Below are 12,757 nucleotides of genomic sequence, written 5' to 3'. Positions count from 1 at the left end.
GTCATGACAAGCAAAACTTTTACATTAATACATACACAAATAAAATTCTGGAAATACACAAATATATAAAACAGTGAAGGTCATAGCATCATTAACAAAGAAAATGACAAACAATAATTATACATAAATACATACACAAATAAAATTCTGGAAATATACAAATATAAAAAAACAGTGAACGACATTGCATCATTATCAAAGCGAATGTAAAACAACACTTTACATGAATACATGCACAAATATTTTCTTAAGACTATCCTGAAAAATATGTACAAAACGTTTATACAAATGATAGATATCGGAAACTGTTACTTTGTAGGTGTAACTGTTCAGTGTTTACTATATAATGCCACTTTTTATTTTCAAGAGTCACACACTGATTCGGATTTCACAACGCACTTTCATCTTCGTTTGTGTACAGGGCTGGAAGCTATAGTTTTTTGTTAAGTTTAGGATGCGAAGATCATTTGAGATTGGACATGTTGACTTTGCAAGTCAGTCTTTGGGCCCTCAGCGCATTGTTGATTCTGTCAGGTTACCAGCCTCTCGTAGAGTTGATGTTGCGGAAGGGTCCTCGGAATATACAGCCAGGTAAGTGGATGTACGTTTTGAAACATCCAAGATTTATTTCGAATTTGCACACAGTATGGGGAAGGTACAGTCAGGTAGGATCTTTAGGTCACCCAGAGTTCTACTGTATTGGCGAAGAGAAATGTAATTGTATCTAGTCTTCCGTTATTCCTGTTTCTTCATTACTATGTTTGTGTTCCTACACTTCTGTTCTACATGTCGCTTCTTTCTCTTGATGTAACTATTGCATTTTGGAAAAGGATACCGGTAATTGTGGACAGATACGTTATCTGTTTGGTGACTATACGTGGAACGTGAGTCATTGTGTGTGACTCAGATTCCTCAGAAGTCAATGCCAGTTGACTGACTGCTACAGATTACGATGTTATCAGCCTCTGTCTGGCAGAAAACCGCGGAAGAAAAGAAAATATAGTTCACAGATCCGTACAGCTATTAGCAGTTCTGCTGTGGACTTAACTAACTGCATTATTTGTGCAAATGGTTTATCTCGTCTCCATCGTGTAGTACAACAGTGGGGACAGATCATTAGTGGCGTTTAAATACCACTTCTGCTGAGCTGGCGACATTACCTGGTGCCATTGTCTGCCGCTCGGGTGAGGTCTTCAGGCAGCCGATGAATAACCCACGTCCTCATATCTGCCGCGCATGACTGACGGCGCCCCTTGCTTCTGGACCGTTCTGTCTGCGCACCAGCCGGCCGGTGTGGCCGAGCGGTTCTAGGCGCTTCAGTCATGCCTCAGGCATGGATGTATGTGATGTCCTTAGGTTAGTTAGGTATAAGTAGTTCTAAGTTCTATGGGATTGATGACGTCATCTGTTACGTCCCATAGTGCTCAGAGCCATTTGAACCATTTTTTTTTGTCTGCACACCGTGTTGTTGTGTACAGTGTGTCTCGCAAAGTTTTTTGCGCATCCTGTGCTCACTAATGTCCACAATTAGTTTCCGATTTACAACAAATACTATGCAATACATAACACAATTCACTGACATTTATAAAATATAAAATTTTAAGATGTACTCACTAGTGAGGTCATTTACCTTTACGTTTATTATTGTTCTATTTGTATTATTAGCCAAGACACTCACGTATTTACTATTATTATTTTGATATAATTTTTTATATACAGTGTTAATGTTACTTATAAAGGAATATGCCTCTGCCTATGTCAATGAATTATTAAATATCTGTCGGAACCTGTATACCTACAAAAACACATGTTCATTAGTTGTTCGTACAATAATAGAATTAATCCTCACTAAATCCCAATGTTGATAGTTGCAAATCTCTACTTGTTAAACTATTTGCTAAACTACTTGTTAAACTACTGTTAACTAGTGGTCAGTAGGGTGATTATATAAGTCTAACTACTACACTGTCATGGATATCACAAGACCGTCCGATCTCATAGCTCTTGGTTTACATTTTGGATGTCGTTGTGAATATCTGTGAACAATAAAGTGCACATCTGCAGACACAAACAAACACTAATGAATGATTAGGTGGGCCCCTTCTTCGTTTCATGCTTCTGGAGTGCTCCCTGTGGACAATCATACTTCATAACAAGTTTAGTGCAATTACTGATATCTTTTATTTTAATCACGCTTTCACTTACCTTTTCTCATGGATTTACACCGTAACACCTTCTCTTCTCTTTTCGGATCTGCTACTGTTACCTTTCTCTGGCGGTCTCTTCTTTTCATCTTAATAAAGTTACACTTTATTTTAATAGTGGTACCTGGAAATATAAAGATTTGGTACATTATATAAAATCACTGCTCACAAACACGACTGCCATGTCCTTATTTATTACCCTCTGAGTCCTGTGCTTTGATCGTACAGCTTCGTACTTTTCCTTTATTACATTGTAAGTGTCTATATCCCCTTATTACACTTTCATTTCATGTCCCTGTAACACTAAAAATAATGTTTCGGTGCGCTCATATAGAGTTCTGCAGAATTGGCCACCATGTACATAATTATTCCGTCTCTTTGGAAAGCATAAATACAACTTCGCCATACAAATAATGGTGCTCTCTCGCGTAGACACGTAGAGCTAGCCACCTATTTAATTCCCATTCTCTGGCTGGCTCAAGTGGCTCTGAGCACTATGCGACTTAACTTCTGAGGTCATCAGTCGCCTAGAACTTAGAACTAATAAAACGTAACTAACCTACGGACATCACACACATCTACGCCCGAGGCAGGATTCGAACGCAGACCGTAGCTGTCGCTCGGCTCCAGACTCTAGCGCCCAGAACCGCACGGCCACTCCGGCCGGCTCCCATTCTCTGAATGGAGAAAATCATACTAGGACGACACACCTGCGTGTCACTGCAAACGCTATTAGTAAGTCACTCATTTATGATCCTATTGCTAAACATGTAAAACAGACGCTAATTTTTTTTTTACTGACGTTCTCTCCTAGTAGGTTCCACATCAATAGGTTAACAATTTTTATCTATTCCCACATCTTTACAACATCTTTGCAGTACCACAAGTCTCTCAATTACATTTCATTCCGTCATGACCAATGTTAAACTCTAAACATCTTCTAAAATGTTTGCTCAGCTTGCTGTGCACATAGTTATAACCTACCAAGAAACTTACCCAAATTTTCTTACCCACTGTATTGTACCCTTTTGTGTACTATGGTACCTCTTTTAACATGATAATATTATAGAAAATTTGACAAATCTACAGATCCCTTCACTGTAATTTCTGATTGTATACAGTACTATACTTTTGCCATACAAGCTCCCTTCAGTTCCCCCTATGTGTTCTATAAATAGCTTGACACGGCTAACATGATGGAGTCCCAAAGGTTTTCCTATTTTCACAGACTGAATTTGAACCGCATTTGCGTTTGATCGTCTTCTTATACATACAGGGCCACCGTATCTCCTGAAGAACTTTTGACACAGCTTCATTTGTTTGTTGGACAACCTATAAGACTTAACTAAGACTTTTTGTCCAACTACAAATTCCATTACGTGTGCATTTTGGTCTGCGCGCACCTTGCGCTTCTCTCCAGCTACCCGAATATTGCGCAAAGCCTCCTCCACAATGGCTTTATGCTGTCGGTACGTCCTTTGTGGAAAATCAATCAGTCCTCGAATTTTATCTGGAGGGTCCCTATTCTTCGGAGCCATCATCGGTGGCAGCAGTGTAGTACTGTGGGGAAGCTACTTTACCACATCCTGAAAATCTTTAAGAAACACATTCCAGCTAGCATGATTCTTTCCACTGTATAATCTACTTAAATTTCCCAAATCTTTCATCGTTCTGTCTGCGGGGTTCTAACTCGGGTGAAACGTACTAGTAAATGTGGGCTTTACCTTATATCTCCTTAGTGTTCTTTTCCATACCGGCAGGCCGTGGTGGCCAAGCGGTTCTAGGCGTTTCAGTCCGGAACCGCGCGACTTCTACGGTCGCAGGTTCAAATCCTGCCTCTGGCATGGATGTGTGCGATGTCCTTAGGTTAGTTAGGTTTAAGTAGTTCTAAGTTCTAGGGGACTGACGACCTCAGATGTTAAGTCCCATAGTTCTCAGAGCCATTTTAACCATTTTTTTCCATACCTCAGATTCATATTGAGGTCCATTGTCTGAGACGATACAGTCTACAGTTCCCACTTGGTTTATGAAGTCTCTACACAAGGCTCTAATTACAGTTGCAACAGTCGCCCTTTTTAGTGGTGTCGACGTCACGAATTTGAATGTCAGCTCCAATGCTACCAATATACATTGATGGCCCCTCGGTGTCTTGGGTAATGGTCCCATTAAATCCGTCGCTGCGATATGCCTTAGCTTCTAAGGAATAATTGGGTGTAAAGGAGCCTGGGTTCCTACTGGTATGGATTCGGCCTTTTGGCAGTTTTTGCAGATGGCTGGTACTTTCCGTATGCGTTTCTCCATGTTTTTAAACTAGCAGACACTCCTCATTTTCATAAGACATTTTCGTGGACTGAAATGTGCGTAACTTAGGTGTGTATACCATATAACCTTACGTATTAGTTCATTTGGTATGCACACCACCCACAACGAATCATTAAAGTTTGCCCTATAAAACAGAATCCCTTTGCTCAATAGGTAGTGATGCTTTATGCAGGCCTGCGTCAAATCCTTCCATTCTTCTTTTATTTTGACTAAACTGAGTCCTTGTCCTGTTCATTCTGGATATTCCGCATCGTTCCAGTAACGAATGTTTCAAATGCCACGCCTTTGAGGTAGAACAACGAAAAGTTCTCTTGCCCTAATGCTTCAGCCATCTCTTCTTTTATACCAATAGGTGAGCGGGACAGGGCGGCACAGATGGCGTTTGTCGGACCAGGTACATAGACCGTTGAAAACTGGAATTCCTGAAGCTAGCCATCTCGCTAGTCTTCCATGCGGAAATTTGGCGCTTAGGAGAAATTGTAGGGCCCTATGGTCCGTATAAACTTTTGTTTCTCTACCAAACTGGAACTATCTGAACTTTTTAAATCCCCATGCTACTGCAAGGGCTTCAAGTTCGGTAACTAATTTCTTTCACTGTTGGATAGTACCCTTCTACCAAAGGCGATTGTTTTATGTACTGATTTGCCATCTTGTTCAAACTCCTGAAACAGCATAACTCCCAGACCGGTCTTCGCGCTGTCAGTGGCCATACAAAAATCTCGTGATAAGTCAGGATGTGATAAAATAGTAGCATTGACGAGTGCCACCTTCAAATTATTGAATTCTCGGTCTGCACACTCATCCCACGCCCAGAGTGTTCCTTTTCCTGTCAATTGGCAGAGTCGGGGACTAGCTAATGTTCCCACATAGATAAACTTGTTATAAAAATTTATTATTCCCAGAAACCCTCTCAGTTGTTTTATGGTTGTAGGAGTCGTAAACTTTGCAATTGCTGCCATCCAGTCTGGGTCGGAACTAATCCCTTCTGTTATCACGTGTCCCAGAAAGCTAACCCTACTGCTCCCAAAACAACGCAATGTTTGCGATCACCCCATACCTTCTCAAATATCTTAACACTTCCTCTCAGAGTTTGTTATGTTTGTCCCAGGTATTTTATGCTGTCAGTATATCGTCTATATAAGATGTGACCTTCTCTTTTAACTCTTCACTCAATATTTTGTTAAAACCCCTGACAAATGCAGCTGAAGATATATTCAATCCAAAAGGGAGCCTTTTGAATTGAAAACACCTTCCAAAGGAAATAAAGGCCGCGTATTTTCGACATTCAGGATCGAGCTCTATCTGCCAAAAGCTCTAGCGCAAATCAAGTGAGGAAAACACCGAAACCCCCTGAAATCTTTGAAGTAGTCCTCAAGCCTTTCAAGGCGATCCGTTTCTGGCACAATAGTGGAATTTATTTGCCGTGAGTCTAGCATCAGTCGAATTCCACCGTCCTTTATGTCTACTATGCGTAGTGGACTATTGTACTCAGATCTCGCGGCCTCAATTACACCTTCGTCCTCCATTCTTCGTAGTCCACTTAGAACCCTTTCCCGGTATGACCATGGGATGGCATAAGGGGGTACCCGAAATCGTCTATGTTTCTTTACCTCAAATTTATATAGATACCCCTTAATGTATCCAGTTTTGGGTACGAAGATCTCTGCGTTATTTTTGAGTGCAATCTCCAACCCTTTTCTATCCTTATTATCTATGTTTTCCAGATTCTCGAGTTTCGCATCAATCCTATTGTTGATTTCATTAATATGTTCACGTTCTGACGTGACCTCTGGTCTATTGTCTTTATCTTTTTCACACTCTTTCCTCTGAACTGCATGTTGGCCAGTGAATTGTAGTTTCAAACAGCTCTCCGGAGTTTGAGCTTTTATTGCCTTCTCATCATATCTGATTTTTATTTTATTCTCTTTCCCTAACGTTAACTTCCCTCTTTCTAAATCGACGAGAGCTTTCTGCACTGAGATAAAATCTACACCGTTTATTATATCAGCTGTTAGTTTCGGTGTTACGAACACATTTGCAGTCCTATGGTGTCCTTGGCAATCAAAGTCTAGACGTGTTTGTTGCGATATTTCCATACTCTTTCTAACTAACGCACCTCGTACCTTTGTTTTTTTGTACTGTGTGCGCCGGTGGATTAACTGACTCTTTGCATTTAGCGAACAGCCTATCTGAAATAGCTGAGAGTTCACTTCCACTATCTATTACAGCAGTACCCCTGATGCCTACAATTTCTATTTTTACCACCCGATACATGTCCTGTTTAGGTAACGTTTCGTTTTCTTCAAGTAATACCTCAGTCATATCCTCATATTCTATAATATTTATTACTTCCGAGACGGTTTACGGGCGCATTGTCTCTAGTGCCCGTCGTCTGGCAGTCATTGTTCATTTTCCATGTTATCTTGGCTAACTCCTCCAGGGTTATGTGGTCTAATTTCATTCGATTGTTCCCGTTTCCTGTTGTTATTCATTCCACCTCATCCTCGGTCAGACCGTTGACGAGTTTCTCTATTGTCGCACCATGATGCTCCACTATTTTGTGGCTCCCACCTCCGGTCATTTTGTTGCCTATATTCTCTACCATAGTTCTTTCATTGTCAATTATTCCCGCTACGATCTCTCTGGTCCATGTTTTGGTGAGGCGGACGATCTGCATTGTTTTGCCAAATATAGCCTCTATTATTCCCTCCGTCGTTCTCCCTTCTTTCACCTTGCATGTCTCTCTGCCTAGGTTTTCCTCGCACCTGCTACTCGTTGAAAGCGAACTCTAAATCTCTTAGGATACTCTTGAATCCTTCTACATCACATCCACGGCCGATGAGTGTGTGCTGGTAGGAAATCGGCAGCTTCATGTAACACAATCTTATGATATCAGCCGGTGTGCATGGGTCGTCCAAATACTGATTCCTCTTGGTCAAGTTTTCTAAAAACTTCACCGGACCACGGAACCCTGAACTCTCCAAGTCTCTACTCATCATTATTTCCTGTTCGGTCCTGTCCTGTCTCTCCTTGGACCAGAATTTGTTTAAAAATGCGTCACGAAACTCTTCGTATGACGTGCACGTTTTTGCGATGTTCCGCATGCATTCAGCCGTTGTTCCCTTAATATGTAAACATACCTAGTCCAGTTTTTACATCAGAGGCCAGTGAGGAGGTAATGATAAAACTACTTCTTTTCTGAGAAGTGATTTTTGCCTTGGTTGCGACCTGACTTCCTGAGATAATATCTTAATTTCGCATTCTATGTTCTGTTTAAATCGGGAGAACTCCGCGGTCAGTGCCTTGTTTGGTGCAATTTCTGTCCTTTGCAGCTGTGTTATTTCTACTTGTATCACGCGCCTCTGCTACTTCTTTAATGCTCCTCTACCTGTCTTTGTCGCATTTTCCGTTTTCTCTAACATTTCAATAGCAACACGTTTCGCGCCCCTCGCTAGTAATCGCGCCTCGCTCGCGATTCTTCTGACCTCCGCAATCACTCGCTCTAGTTTTGTTCGGAGCGTCACTACCGCATTTTTCACTTCCCTCGTCTCATGTTTTATGGACCGTATTTCGGCACTAACGTTTTGAATTTTACTTCCCATTTCAGAGAGTACTTCATCATTCCCCTTTCTTATTTGACTTTCCAATTCAGAGCTGACCTCCTGAATTTTACTTCCCATATCTGAGCGTACTTCATCATTCCCCTTTTTTATTCTCTCTCTCAGTTCAAAGTTCACCCCTAAAATTTGACTTCCAATTTCGGCACTAACATTTTGAATTTGACTTCCCATTCCGAGCGGTTCTAGGCGCTATAGTTTGGAACCGCGCGATCGCTACGGTCGCAGGTTCGAGTCCTGCCTCGAGCATGGATGTGTGTGATGTCCTTAGGTTAGTTTGGTTTAAGTAGTACTAAGTTCTAGGGGGCTGATGACCTCAGATGTTAAGTCCCATAGTGCTCAGAGCCATTTGAACCATTTGACTTCCCATTTCTTTTAGGTATGCGAGGATGTCCGACACACCTGTGTTATCTAAATATTCTCTCCTAGTGTGACTTTCCCTTCCTTTGCTCTTAGGTGATCTTCTCCCTTTTTCCCTTTCCATTTCTTGGTATTCAAGAAAGTCATCACCGCGTGCCCCTGATATGCCGTCTCGTGACGATGCCACTAGCGGCGATCTACCACAATTCTTAGTTGTTCTACGTTCACTTGGACTCGCTACATTATAGTCCCGTATCTTTATGATTGCCTCAGTGTGTCGCTGTTCCACATCTTCGCTATCAGATTGCCCACCACGGGCTTGAGTGTGTCTATCATCCTCACAAAGTTCCCTTGGATCGGATTTCCCCTCACCTCTGCCTTGACTGCTGACATAGCGAACTCCTTCTCAGCCCGTAGGCTTTCTTGACTACCCCGTGTATCTGCGATTACTATAGTGTTACAACCAGTGCTCTGTTGCGCCACTAAGCGCTCTTTCGCCATATTTAACATGGACTGATGCCTGATAACAGCTCTCTCTTAAAGATACACAATCTACACTACCCACATTTATTATGAAATGGGCATGTAACATAAAGTATCTACAACAAAGAAGCTAAACTAATGGCAACGTCGTGAACGAGCAGTGTCGTTACAATACAGCAAAATACACTGACACATTACATAACCTAAATCAATAAATTGCGGCCAGTGGACTGAAGCACAACGCCTCTGAAAAGAAATACGTTAAAATACACCAATATTACTTTTTGAGGTTATCGCGTGACTTGACCGCTGCAAGCCATACACGCAAGCAGGTGATCACTATAAATAACACCTAAACAATACTTGGGAAATTTTTTTTTTGCAAATTCTCGACGTGTTAAACCATTTTATGACTACTATCAGAAGAGTCTAAGTACGATCCTGGCAGGGTAGGAAATACCCAAGAGGCTACTCCAGGCGTGTGTAAAATGAATGTGGGCAACGGAGAATAATAAACGCTTACATGAAGATTTGGCCCTGTTTGACTAACTCCTGAAGCAGATCTTAGGATCTCTTAATTCTATAAATTACAACCTAAACAAAAATGAATGATGAAGGCAACTAATCCTACTAAATGAAAAACCTTGTTCCTGCTTATATATTTACTGTAGATTAGAAAAATCTTTATATTTCAAAATTTACATTTCCTAAGTAAAATTACTAATCAATTGCTCAACTCTGCCCCTTATTATGACTGCGCCGTCTAATATCAATAACTCAAAATGACTGACATCATCAACGTACCAAACACTAGGAGACACTACTATCAAAGATGATCTACGGTGGTGTGGAACCTCAGTGGAAATAAACTAACGTTATCACAGCTGTTTAGCTTTTATAGCCCTAATAAGCCGAAGCAATTTGTGATATTACCGTATGTACTGCGTCCGGTGTGTCGAAGTGATGGTTCTCGTACTCGTCTGCAACGATGGAAGAAGTCCAGCCACAAATAAACTCTTTCAAACACTAGGACTGCAGAAGGCGGTCCTCTGACTAATATATTCTAATACTGTCTTCTCCTCTCTGTATTCTAAAGACGAGAAACGTGAACACCCAGCCATAAGGACGGAGTTCAGAAATGTCTCAACGTAAGTATAGGCAGAGGAAGTGCTCTCAGTTACTGAACGCTGCATACTCAACCACGACTTCCAACCCGGAGGTGAAGTCCAGAATCGCATAGGTTCGCAACAGTACAGTGCCTAACTGTTCCAACTATAAACTATCCTGAGAGCAAAGACAGCGAGTCCGTCCGTACCAACAAAGCTGATATCGAGCGACCGTCACACACGGGCGCTCACAACGGAAGACCACTTCTCTCCAGTGCATGCTTCCCAGCAAGACTTGGCTCCCCACCAGCGTAATTCCGAAAACAAATCACGGAATATTCTCCTTCTATTCTTCCGAATTTTGTCGTCCAGCACGGAAAGTTTGCCAGGAAAAACCTATACTCGTACAATGGTATGCTTCTGAGTAATAATTCTTCGAAATAACCCACCCTGCGTGGTTTCTGCGGAGCCGTTTCTTCGTTCATCTCATCTGCATCCAAGATTTTCAGCGTTCGTAAGTATTATCCGGTTATTCTTCCGGCGCCCACTACAATAGCTGCCGCCCGTCACCATATTGTGCTCCAGAGCTCAGGTGCCACGACGTCTGTCTAGCTACTTCCTGTGTTTAAGCAGGACCAACACCTGTGCGGGCCTTCCATACAGAGCTTGAGTGTTGCCTGCCGTTTCATCTCCACTGGTGCTCCAACCTCTACTAGTATAGGCAATCATTCTTTACGCCGTTTTTATAATAAAGACACTCCGTCACCTTTCATGCAATAAGCCTTAACAATTATTTACATGGCATACGTGACAATGTCAGTCTCCTTTCATATATATAGGATGTACAACCTATCACATGATGCCTAATTCCGTTTGTAGATCACGGCAAAGTATGTGGATGAGTTGTTGTAAGGTGCGAAATTATAGCCACCTTACAACTTCATATACTTCGTGAGCGTCAATCCTGATGTTAAGCTTCTCCCTGTTCTCATTTCTGCTACTTCTTATTACTTTCATATTTCTTCAACTTATTCTCAATCCATTCTCAGTACTCATTAGACTGTGCATTCCATTAAGGATATCATGTAATTCTTCTTCACTTTCACTCAGGATAGCAATCTCATTAGCAAATCGTATCACTGATATCCTTTCACCATGAATTTCAATCCCACTTCTGAACCTTTCTTTTGTTTCCATCATTGCTTATTCGATGAACAGATTGAACAGTAGGGGCGAAAAACTACATTCCTATCTTAAACCGTTTTTTATTCGAGCACTTCATTCTTTGTCGTCCACCCTTATTGTTCCCTCTTGGCTCTTGCACATGTTACACACACATCAAAGATTTTCATGACCTCGGTTCTGAGAGTTCCGGAACCTGTACAGAAAATTGAAATTTAGATCAACATAAACATCATTCCTGCCCTTTTTATTGCTCATGAAAACCACACATTGCATGTTGTACCACCGTACAGCGAGACATTCAGAAGTGGTGTCCACATTGCTGAACACACCGGTACCTCTAATACCCAGTAGCATATCCTCTTGCATTGATGCATGCTTGTATCTGTCGTGGCATACTATTCACAAGTTCATCAAGTCACTGTTGGTCCAGATTGTCCCATCAGAGTGGTAGGTGGGTCACGTCATCCATAAACAGCCCTTTTCAATCTATTCCAGGCATGTTGGATAGAGTTCACGTCTGGAGAACATGCTGGCCACTCTAGTCGAGCGATGTCGTTACCCTGAAGGAAGTCATTCACAAGATGTGCACGATGGGAGCGCGAATTGTCGTCCATGAAGACGAATGCCTTACCAATACGCTGCCGATATGGTTGCACTATTGGTCGGAGGATGGCATTCATGTATCGTACAGCCACTACGCCGCCTTCCATGACCACCAGCGGCGTACATAGGCTCAACATAATACCACCCCAAAACAGCAGGGAATCCCCACCTTGCTGCACTCGCTGGACAGTGTGTCTAAGACGTTTAGCCTGACTAGGTTGCCTCCAAACACGTCTCCGACGATTCTCTGGTTGAAGGCATATGCGACATTCATCGGTGAAGGGAACGTTATGCCAATACTGAGCGGTCCATTCAGAATGGCGTTGGGCTCATCTGTGCAGTGCTGCATGGCGTCGTGGTTGTAAAGATGGACCTCGCCATGCGCGTCAGGAGAGAAGTTGCGCGTCATGCAGCCTATTGATCACAGTTTGAGTCGCAAAACGACGTCCTGGGGCTGCATGAAAAGCATTATTCAACATGGTGGCGTTGCTGTGAGGATTCTTCCGAGCCATAGTCCGTAGGTAGCGGTCATCCACTGCAGTAGTAGATCTTGAGCGGATTGAACGAGGCATGTCATCGACAGTTCCTGTCTCTCTGTATCTCCTCCATGTCCGAACAACATCGCTATGGTTCACTCCGAGACGCCTGGACACTTCCCTTGTTGAGAGCCCTTCCTGGAACAAAGTAACAATGCGGCCGCCATCGAACCTTCTAGACATTGTTAAACTAAAGATAACACGAGCCGTGTACCTCCTTCTTGGTAGAATGATTGTAGGTGATCGGCTGTCTTCAGGAGCTCTGTGAACCTGGCTGATGCAAAACGTTTTTTGATGTGTTTATATTTCTCGCATCTCCCTATAGCTTACCTCTATTTTTC

This window comes from Schistocerca cancellata, chromosome 8 (assembly GCF_023864275.1).
Source record: "Schistocerca cancellata isolate TAMUIC-IGC-003103 chromosome 8, iqSchCanc2.1, whole genome shotgun sequence".
Lineage (NCBI taxonomy): Eukaryota > Metazoa > Arthropoda > Insecta > Orthoptera > Acrididae > Schistocerca > Schistocerca cancellata.
The sequence above is the reverse complement of the archived record's forward strand: the minus strand, read 5'-3'. Positions refer to the sequence as shown.